Source organism: Hylobates moloch, unplaced genomic scaffold, assembly GCF_009828535.3.
Source record: "Hylobates moloch isolate HMO894 unplaced genomic scaffold, HMol_V3 SCAFFOLD_7, whole genome shotgun sequence".
Lineage (NCBI taxonomy): Eukaryota > Metazoa > Chordata > Mammalia > Primates > Hylobatidae > Hylobates > Hylobates moloch.
In genome coordinates this window covers 97,721,261-97,732,870 of record NW_026652282.1, presented here as the reverse complement: position 1 = coordinate 97,732,870, position 11,610 = coordinate 97,721,261, and the positions used below count along the sequence as shown (strand labels likewise).

The 11,610-nt window shown below is 38.0% G+C and overlaps 1 pseudogene; it reads right to left on the bottom strand.

Moving 5' to 3' along the window:
* Nucleotides 1–3,520: 3,520 nt before the first annotated feature.
* LOC116811377 (aldo-keto reductase family 1 member B1-like) lies at nt 3,521–4,463 on the bottom strand (annotated as a pseudogene).
* Nucleotides 4,464–11,610: the final 7,147 nt, after the last annotated feature.

Below are 11,610 nucleotides of genomic sequence, written 5' to 3'. Positions count from 1 at the left end.
ATGTGCCCACCACCACGCCCGGCTAATTTTTTGTATTTTTAGTAGAGACGGAGTTTCACCGTGGTCTCGATCTCCTGACCTCATGATCCGCCTGCCTCAGCCTCCCAAAGTGCTGGGATTACAAGCGTGAGCCACCATGCCCGGCCTGGCTCTGGCAAATATTTCATAATGAAGATGCCAAAAGCAGTTGCAACAAAAGCAAAAATTGACACGTGGTATCTAATTAAACTAAAGAGCTTCTGCACAGCAAAAGAAACTATCATCAGAGTAAATAGACAATCTACAGAATGGGAGAAAATATTCACAAACTACACATCTGATAAAGGGCTAATATCCAGAATCTATAAAGGAACTTAAACAAACCAAGAAGCAAAAAACAAATAATTGCATTAAAAATGGGGAAAGTACAATAAGACATAAACAGAAACAACCAAAGATTAAAAAGTGGAGAGACACAAAGGATTGAACTTTTACTACTTTTCTGTCGTGTTTGTTTATGCAATAAATGTTAAGTTGTCATTGTTGTCATTAGTTTAAAATAATGGGTTATAACACTATTTGCAAGCCTCATGGTAACCTCTAATCAAAAAATACACAATGAATACACAAAAAATAAAAAGCAAGAAATTAAAGCATACCACAAGAGAAAATAACCTTCACAAAAGTGAAGACAAGAAGAAAGAAGGAAGAAAAAAAAGAAAAGAAAGAAAAGAAGGAAGAAAGATGGCAAAACAGCCATAAAACAATTAACAAATTATCAATAATAAAATTAAATGTAAATGAATTACACTCTCCAATCAAAAGACATAGAGTGGTGGAATGGACTTAAAAACACAAGACCCGCTGATCTGTTGTGAAACACAGATGACATCAAAACCATAAACTCAATGAAGGAATTTGTAAAAGAGACATGCATCAAATAAAGTGAATTAGAAAGGATAAAACTGTAACTACATCTACATCTTTATCTACAACTATCCATAAATAAAACAAACAGGAACGTGCAAATAAGCCAAATAAATTTTTATCATATAGGGCCGGGCGTGGTGGCTCATGCTTGTAATCCCAGCACTCTGGGAGGCCGAGGCGGGCGGATCACGAGGTCAGGAGATCGAGACCACGGTGAAACCCCGTCTCTACTAAAAATACAAAAAAATCAGCCGGGCGTGGTGGCGGGCGCCTGTAGTCCCAGCTATTCGGAGAGGCTGAGGCAGGAGAATGGCGTGAACCCGGGAGGCGGAGCTTGCAGTGAGCCGAGATCGTGCCACTGCACTCCAGCCTGGGTGACAGAGCCAGACTCCGTCTCAAAAAAAAAAAAAAAAAAAATTATCATATATTAAATATTAAATGTTTAAAGTAAACGAAGGGATTTTCTTTTCTGTACCATTTATATAGGTGTTTATTCTAGCACTAGCAACATATTATACATACCATGGTAGCTCTGGAATTTTATTGGAATTGGATTACATGTATGCATATATATTCTCTGGGAGAGAATAGGCATCAGTACAATATAGTCTTCCAATCCAGAAATAGGAATCTCCACTTAATCGCTTTTCTTTTTTGAGACAGAGTCCTACTCTGTCACCCAGGCTGGAGTGCCGTGGCATGATCTCAGCTCACTACGACCTCCGCCTCCCAAGTTCAAGCGATTCTCATGCCTCAGCCTCCCGAGTAGCTAGGACTACAGATGTGTACCACGACGACCAGCTAATTTTTGTATTTTTTGTAGAGAGAGGGTTTCTCCATGTTGGTCAGGCTGGTCTCGAACTCCTGGCCTCACGTGATCTGCCTACCTCGGACTCCCAAAATGCTGGAATTACAGGCATGAACCACCGTGCCCGGCCAATCATTTTTTCATGTACATCCATAAGGCCTAATGATTTTCCCATAAAGGTCTCTACACATTTCTTGATACATACATTGCTCTTATAAATAGGATTTTCCCCATTATATGTGCTAATTTCTTATTGTAGGTATACAATAAAACTGAAATTTTGCCTTGTATTTTACAACTGGAAATGTTATTGAATTTTTATTTTCCCCAATGATTTTTTAGATGATTATCTGAATTTTACTAAGAAACAACCTTATGATTGTAAATAGTGATAATTTTGTGTCCTCCTTTCTAATATACATACTTTATTCTCCTTTTGTCACATTAGGTAGACTATCTAGAAAAAAATATTGAAATCATGTTAGTAGAAACAGATTTTTAAAAATATCTCCAATTTTTTATGATCAGACATAAACTTATGTATTGACCAGAGAATATTTTATCATATTATGGAAATTATTTTTGGTATTTTTTTGTTTTGTTTTATTTTTTATATATTTAGGGGCTATAAGTGCAGATTTTTTACATGTATATATTGTGTAATGGTGAAGTATGGCCTTTTAGTCTACGCATCACCTGAATAATGAAAATTGTACCAAATAAGTAATTCTCCAACCTTCATCCCGAACCCACATTTTTACCTTTTGTAGTCTCCAATGTCTATTTTTCCACTCTGTATGTTCATGTGTAGATATTATGTAAATTTATTTATATTCCTAATTAAGACTTTGGTTTCTTGCTTTTTAAAATTTAGGAAGACACGTAGAATTTTAATTAACTATCTCTTTAATTCTCTTTTTAAAATTGCTTTTCTTGTATCTATTTATGGTAGAAAACATATACATTGCAGAATAATTAAATCAAGCTAATTAACATACATATTACCTCATTTTTTTGTTGTTAGAACATTTAAAATCTATTCTCTTGGCAATTTTCAAGTATATAATATGTTGTCATTAACTGTAGTCAACATGATGTGCAACAGACGTCTTGCACATTAACTTATTCCTCCCGTCTAACTGAAATTTTGTATTTTTCAACTGACATCTCTTCAATCCGCCTACCTCTTAGTCTCTGGTAACCACCATTTTACTTTCTCATTCTATGAGTTTGACATTTTTAGATTCCACATATCAGCAAGATCATAAAGTCTTTCTGTGCCTGGCTTATTGCACTTAACATAATTTCCTTGAGATTCATTTGTCATCCCAAATGACATGATTTCTGTTTTTATGGCTGAATACTATTCCATTACATATATTTATCACATTTTCTTTCATCCATTTATCTGTTTGGGTTTTTTTCCAAGCTCACAAAAAAACACTTTTTATTTGAGGCAAAAAGAAGTCTTGCTGAAAGGATTACAATTCCAAGCAGTCAAATCTCAACTCTTAGTTGCACTATTTTGACCTTGTGGATTGTTTTTCTCCTTAGTCATAAAAGGATATTCAGGTTGTACTTTCCCCAGCTGGACAAAAAAGGGGACAAAGAAAACTGGAAGAAACTTCTTCTCTATGGGTACTGCTCTTCAGACTCAACATCAAGCCAGGCAAGCCCTCGCTGGTCAATCTACAGATTGCTGTCTCACCACTGAGTGTCACAGTCCATATTACATTGGCAAGAAAAAAATGAGGCAGGAAAAACAGATGTAGGTCACTTGGAGATGAGCAGGCATCCACAGCTTCAAAATTCTTCCTAGAAGGGGTAATTCTTGTGCAAGGCACAGCTTACCAAGGCACAGTTTCTGTTGTAGCTAGGTAAGGTGGTCATATCCTTGCTGCTCAGTTCAAAGTAAAAGACCTTAAAGTTCTCTGCAATGCATTTTTGTGTCACAGACTTAGGATTCACCACCAAGTTTCTCTGAATGGGAAATCAAATCAGAACCTGAGCTGTAGTTTTATTATGCTTGACTGTGATCACCTTGCTTCTGGCATCCTCCAGGACAGAAGAGTCCTTGAGATTTGCCCAGGGCCTGTCCAGAGAGTCAAGGGGGCTATAGGCAGTCACCATGATGCCTTTGGACTGGCAGTACTGGATTAACTTCTTTTGAGTTAGGTATGTGTAGAACTCAATCTGTTTAACCATTGGCTGATACTTTAAGCCACGTTTGTTTAAGATCCTCCTGAACATGAGAATAGTTGAAGTTGGAGATGCCAATAGATTTCACCAACCCTTCATCCACCAGCTCTTTCATGGCTGCTCATGTGTCCACAATGCTGGTGTCATTGGGACATACAGTGGCTGAATCATCCAATGGGAAAAATTTCTTCCCTGGTTTAAAGCCAGTTGTCCAGTGAATAAAGTAGATGTCTAGGTAGTCCAGATTCAAGTAACTGAGCATCTTCTGGCAGGTTTCTTTCACCAAACCCTTCTTAAGGTATGTGCACCACAGCTTGCTGATGATGAAGAGCTACTTGCACTTTACTGCCTGCTCCCTGAGCTTCTCCTAAATGACCACCCCTGACTCATTCTCATTCTGGTACACGTGGGCACAATCTATGTGGCAGTACCCAATGTTAATCACCACATTTACAGCCTCGGTCGCCAGGCCTGGAGGAGACTTCCAGGTACCTGGTCCCAGGATGGACATCTTGGCACTGTTGTTGAGTAAAAGATGATTGTTCATGGCTGCTGTACTCCTAGATCCCCACCCAGAATCATGTACATTTATTTGTTGATAAATACTTACGTTGATTCCATATCTTGGCTACTTTGAATAATGCTGCATTGATCATGGGAGTGCAGTTATCTCTTTGCAATTCTGATTTCTTTTTGACATATACACAGTAATAGGGTTGCTGGATCATATAGTAGTTCTACTACTAAATTTTTGAGGAACTTTCATTCTCTTTTCTATAATGGCTGTACTAATTTACGTTTCTACCAACAATGCACCATGATTCCTTTTTCCCCATGTTCTCACCAACACATGTTATCGTTCATCTTTTTTATAATAGTCATTTTAATAGACATGAAATTTTCATTATGGTTTTGATTTATTTTTTCCTGATGATTAGCCATGTTAAGAATTTGCTGATATACCTGTTGAGAATTTGTCTTATTTTGAGAAATGTCTATTCGGGTTCTTTTCCCATTTTTAATCAGATTGCTTTATGACTATTGAGTTCCTTATGTATTTCAAATGTTATTAGCCCTTTATCAAATGTGTAGTTTGCAAATATATTCTCTCATTCAGCACATTGTCTCTTTATCCTGTTCATTGTTTTCTTCTGTGCAGAAGCTTTTTAGTTTGATGTAATCCCATTTGTCTATTTTTACTTTTGTTGCCTGTGCTTTCAGAGTCACATCCAAAAAAATCATTGCCCAGACCAATTTCATAGAGGTTTTTTCCCCCTTTCTAAAAAACAACTTTTGTTTTTGGTTCAGGGGTACATGTGAATATTTGTTATATAGGTAACCTTGTGTCATGGGGGTCTGTTGTACAGATAATTTCATCACTAAGGAATTAAGCCCAGTAACCGATAGTTATCTTTTCTGCTCCACTTCCTCCTCCCACCCTCCACCCTCAAGTAGATCCCAGTGTGTTGTTCCCTTCATTGTATTCATGAGTTCTCTTCATTTAGTTCCCACTTCTAAGAGATAATATGTGGTATTTGGTTTTCTGTTCCTGTGTTAGTTTGCTGAGGATAATAGCCTCTGGCTCCATCCATGCTCATGCAAAAGACATGATGTCATTCTTTTTATGACTGCATAGTATTCCATGGTGTATATGTACCATGAAATCTGTCATTGATGGCCATTTAGATTGATTCCATTTTTTGCTATTGTGAATAGCGTTGCATTGAGCATTCAGAAGATTGTGTGTGTGTGTGGTAAAATGATTTATATTCCTCTGGGTATATACCCAATAATGGGATTGCTGGGTTGAATGGTGGCTCTGTTTTTAGCTCTTTGAGGAATCACTGTACTGCTTTCCACAATGGTTAAACTAATTTACACTCCCATCAAAACTGTATAAGTGTTTTCTTTGCAACCTTGAACTAGCTCTTTGATTCCATAAAGACACTAATTTTCAAGGATGCTCTCCCCCTTCTTTTTATAATTATCAAAGATAATTGCATATGTTATTGCATATTCTAGGGTATTGATGTCAAAAATCAAAGAGCTTGAGGAGAAGAAGAAGTACTTCAGTTGAAAATAATTTATTATTTTATTAAAAGTGGCCACTGGAGTTCAGCATTATGACAGCCTGTAGGATGAGATTATAGCAGATGCCAGGCTCTTATAGTATGAAATATCTAGTCAATTTTGACCAAATATTACCAAAAATTAGATTGTTTCAGAGAAAAATCATTCTAACAACATGTTTATTTTACACCACGCAGACAAAATAAATGGGATTTTGATTTTATATGAAAATAGGAAGTCACTAGTTGATTTTCTCTGCAAATTAATTAATCTCTCTTTTTCTTGACCTGAAATCTTTATTTTCCTTCAGGTAATGCTCTCTTCCTCCTCCTCCCACTTCTGTTCATGTGATTTTTTTTTAACTTTTGATTTACAAGTGTTATTGGGGGAATGGGGGGGTGTTTGGTTACACGAGTAAATTTTTTAGTGGTAATTTGTGGAATTTTGGTGCAGCCATCACTTGAGCAGTATACACTGCACAGAATTTGTACTCTTTTATCCTTCATTCCTGCTGAGAACAGCTCGGTCATGGAGACCCTAACCCAGTGGTGCTAGAGGAATTAAAGACACACACACTGAAGTATGGAATATGGAGTGGGAAATCAGGTGACTGGCAGCCTTCGGAGCTGAGAGCAATGAACAGAGTTTTACCCACATATTTATTGATAGCAAGCCAGTGATAAGGATTGTTTCTATAGATTATAGATTAACTAAAACGGGAAACAAAGGGATGGACTGAAACAAAGGGATGGGCTCTGGCTAGTTATCAGCAGCAGCAACATGTCCTTAAGGCACAGATTGCGCATGCTATTGTTTGTGGCTTAGGAATGCCTTAAGGGGTTTTCCACTCTGAGTGGGCCAGTTGTTCCTTGCCCTCATTCCAGTAAACCCACAACCTTCAGCATGGGCATCATGGCCATCACAAACATGTCACAGTGCTGCAGAGATTTTGTTTGTGGCCAGTTTTGGGGCCTCTTACCAACATATTCCCCCTTTTGTTTTTGCAAGATGATAAAAGCAAAGGCGGCTTTATCATGGTGAGCTACTTCTCGCAGGAGTCGGGATCCACATCTGCAGACTATACAAAGACAAACAACACAGATTAAAAGCACAATCATCATTGAAGTCACAGAGCTTCCACGTGTTTTTGTCTATTTTAATGGGTTACTAGCTGCTAATCTGTCTGCAGCTCCTTCAAGCACTCCAATTCCTGGCATTAAGGTCAGTGTGTCTGGGATGCCTTAAATATTTGTTCTTTTAATTTTGCAATATCCAAAGACAAGTTTGTAGAGTGTCCTTCTAGATCCTTTTTTATTCTTTCCCAAATTTTGATCTTATTAAAAGCCATTAATAGTTTCCACAAATCCTTATGTTTAGCTCCTACAGCAGTCCATATCATTTGAGGTTGAGGTGCCACTATACCGCAATATTTCCAGATAATAGGAACTCTTGCCATACTTCTTACCATTTCTACCATCTGATCATTTTGTTCAGACCAGCTGAACATAGTGTGGCCATGGCACACAGACAGAGAGGTGCAATTCAAGCTAAACATCCCCTTAGGGGACCAACCAATAATGATTCCATAGGAATGGTTATGCAGCACCTCTGCCTGTTCTGCAATGCAATCTTCCTAAATGAGTACATTAATTATTTCTGGCCAGGTCCAATTCTGTTTACAAATAGGTTTTTGAGGGCGGTATGCCTCAATTATAGGAGCAGATTTATTATGATAAATACTGAGATCAGAAAGCATGTGTAATTATGTCATAGAGTGATTACACCCAGGCATTATTGCCAGTGAAGATTGATAGTGAGGGGTATGCAACTAGTGGCCTTTCCCAAACAGATAGGTGGATGTTCAAATCCTAAAGAAATATTCATAATGGTTCTTTCCTCATGTAGGTGAGATGGGCCTCTATCATCTGTAGGACCAAGCATCCAAGAGCTATCATTAGTGTATACCTCCACTGGGGGGTCCAGCCAAGTTACAGGCCACAGAAGTGGTGGAAAAGGTAAGTATGCCCAATAGGTATAATTGTTCTCTGTGTCAGCCATTGCTAAAGGAATACTCATGGCAATGGTGATCACTGCTATCATAGCTATCATTAAATTACTCATTGTGACTGGTTGCCCCACTTTCCTCGGGTTTTCTTCTGCCATCTGTGACAGCTTCTTGATCTGTTGCCAGGTAGGTGGCTGTGTTCAATGGGTGTTGCTTGTGACACTTGGGGTCCTCCTCAGCATCAGTCTCAACATGGGTGCAACCAGGGGGTCCTCAGGATCCTCCTGGAATCTCTTCCTCAGCATCTGGCTCATCATAAGTTTTCAGGTGTCTTGATGGTATCTAAATTGGCTGCTGGTTCTGGCCTGGAGGAACACAAGCATAACCTCTACCCCAAGTTATTATTTTAGCTATTTCCCAACTTTTTGTTATTGGATCTCTCCACCAAACCAGCTGTTCTGCTTCTGTCTTTGCAGCTGGTTTCTGTAGATGCTGTTCAGCTGCTGATAGCATCTGGTCTTTAGGCAGGCTCAAAAAATTTAAAGTCAATAATGCTAGATTCAATTGCATATGGGGTGTCCCGTAGTCCCTGTTTCTCCCTTTTTGTTTTGCAACTGCTGTTTCACTGAGAGATTAATTCTTTCCATTATGGTTTGTCCTTGAAAATTATATGGGATACCAGTAACGTGTTTAATATTCCATATAGAGAAAAATGTAGCCAGAGTTTGGCTAGTATAGCCTGGGGCATTGTCCGTTTTGATAGAAGCTGGAATGTCCATCACTGCAAAACACTGAAAAAGGTGACATTTAACACAGGCAGAAGACTCTCCTGATTGGCATGTAGCCCAGACAAAGTGAGAAAAGGTGTGCACACATACATGTACATAAGATAGTCTCCCAAATGAGGGAACATGTGTGACATCCATTTGCCAAAGAGAATTAGGTTCCAATCCCCAAGGATTAACTCCTCCTGTAAAAGATGAGGAATGCACCATTTGACAAGTTGGGCATCGCTGGATAATAGCTTTAGCTTCTTTCCAGGTAATTCTGTATCTGTGTTTGAGACCAGAGGCATTAACATGGGTTAAATTGTGGAAATGTCTGGCATTAGATATTGCAGTAGCAACTAAGCAATCAGCCATTTGATTCCCTGCAGTCAAAGGTCCTGGAAGACATGTATGAGCTCTAATATGAGTAATGTAAAAATGGTGCATTCTACTCTTAACTGCTGTTTGCAATTGGGTAAATAAAGTCATCAGTTGTTCATCCATATGAAATCATAACTGAGTATTTTCAATTAATTGTGTTGAATGAATCATGTATGAAGAATCAGAAATCATAATAGGCATATCAAACGCAGTCCATACCTCAATTATGGCTACAAGCTCTGCTTTTTGACTGAGGTTTAGGACATCTGAAAAACTTTACCTTTTGATCCAGAATAAGAAGGTTTACGATTACTAGACCCATCTGTGAAGACATTCTCAGCACCGTAAATTGGTTTAAATTTAGTTATTTGAGGTAGAATCCAATTAGTCAATTTCAAAAATTGAAATAATTTTGTTTTAGGAAAATGATTATCGAGAATACCCACAAAGTCAGCTAAATGGGTTTGCCAAGTAAGACTATTTATAAAAGCTTGCTGTATTTGTGCCTTCGTGAGAGAGACAATAATTTTTCCAGGATCATATCCATGTAATTTAACAATCCGAGTTCTCCCATTTCCTATCATAGTAGCGATTTGATCCAAATAAGGAGTTAGAGTCCTTGAATTAGTATGTGGAAGAAAAAGCCATTCTACTAAGTCCTGCTCTTGGACAATAACACCCATAGGGGAATGTGAGTTGAAAAAAATTAGCAAATCTAGAGTCTTCTCTGGATCTATTCTATTTTTGGAAAAATTAGCAAATCTAGAGTCTTCTCTGGATCTATTCTATTTATTTGAGCTTTATGGAGTTGCTTTTCAATCAGTTGTAACTCTGTCTCAACTATTAATTGCCAGGGGCTAGTAAGACTAGGATCTCCTCTAAGGATAGAAAACAGATTACTCATGGCATAGGTAGGAATGCCTAGAGCAGGTTGTGTCCAATTAATGTCCCTATTAGTTTTTGAAAGTCATTTAATGTTTTCAATTGATCCTTACATATGGTTACTTTCTTGGCACTATTGTTGTGTCATTTACTAAGGTCCCCAAGTAGGAGTAAGGAGAAGTAGTCTGAATTTTGTCAGGAGCTATAATTAAACCAGCATGAGAAATCAAGTTTTGCAAGTGACCATAACATTGGGGTAATATTTCTTGAGTGGGGGCAGAACAAAGTATATCATCCATATAATGAATAATGTAACACTGTGAAAACGTTTTAAGAGTAGGTTCAATTGCTTGCCCTACATACGTCTGGCAAATTGTTGAACTGTTTAACATGCTTTGTGGCAACACTTTCCAATGAAAATGCTTAATAGGCTGCAGGTTGTTTACCTCAGGGATTATAAATGCAAACCGTTCACAGTCTTGCTCAGCTAAGGGGATAGTAAAGAAACAGTCTTTTAAATCTATGACTATTAAAGGCCAGTTTTTTTGGAATCATAGCAGGAGAAGGTAATGCTGGCTATAATGTCCCCATGGGTTGTATAACTGAATTAATGACTCTAAGATCTGTCACTATTCTCCATTTACCTGATTTTTTCTTAATTACAAAAACTGGAGAATTCCAGGGGGATAATGTTGGAGCCATGTGTCCTTTTTCTAATTGTTCAGTAATGAAGTCTGTTAAAGCCTCCAGTTTCTCTTTACCTAGTGGCCATTGTTCTATCCAAATTGGCTTATCTGTTAACCATTTTAAACATATAGGTTCTGGAGGCTTAACAATGGCCACCATCAAAAATGATATCCTAAACCTCGGCAGGAACTTTGTCTTTCCACTTGAAGCAATTCCTTCAAACCTTGCAAATTTTTTCCTAGTACCATACCAGGGACATACCCCATTTCAGGCATCGTATGTTGACTTTCAGGGCTATATAATTGTTCAGGAATTAGAATTTGCACTCCCCATTATTGTAATAAATCTCTCCCCCCCATAAATTTATAGGTACAGAAGTTATAATTGGTTGAATTGTCCCAGGTTTTCCATAGGGCCCTTCACAATGCAAAATACAACTACTTTGATATACTTCAGGGGCTTTACCAACTCTAACTATGTTAAATTGAGCGGGTTGAATTTGCCACATGGACGGCCAGTGCTGTAGAGAAATGATTGAAATGTCCGCTCCTGTATCTACCAAACCTTTAAATTTCTTTCCCTGAATAGTTATCTCACAGGTAGGACATTTATCAGTAATTTGATTCACCCAATAAGTTGCTTTGTCTTGTTTATTTCTGCTTCCAAATCCTCCTGTTCGTTTAGGTTCACTTTTCCCCATTTTCACATATGGCACAATCAGGAGTTGTGCTATACGCCCTCCTGGCTCTGCTTTCCAGGGAACAGAAGTAGATATAACAATTTGAATTTCCTCATTGTAATCTGAATCAATGACTCATGTATACTTGCACTCCCTTTAAAGTTAAACTAGATCTACCTACAAGTAATCCAACCATCACCACTGGCATCATCTGACTGGAGAC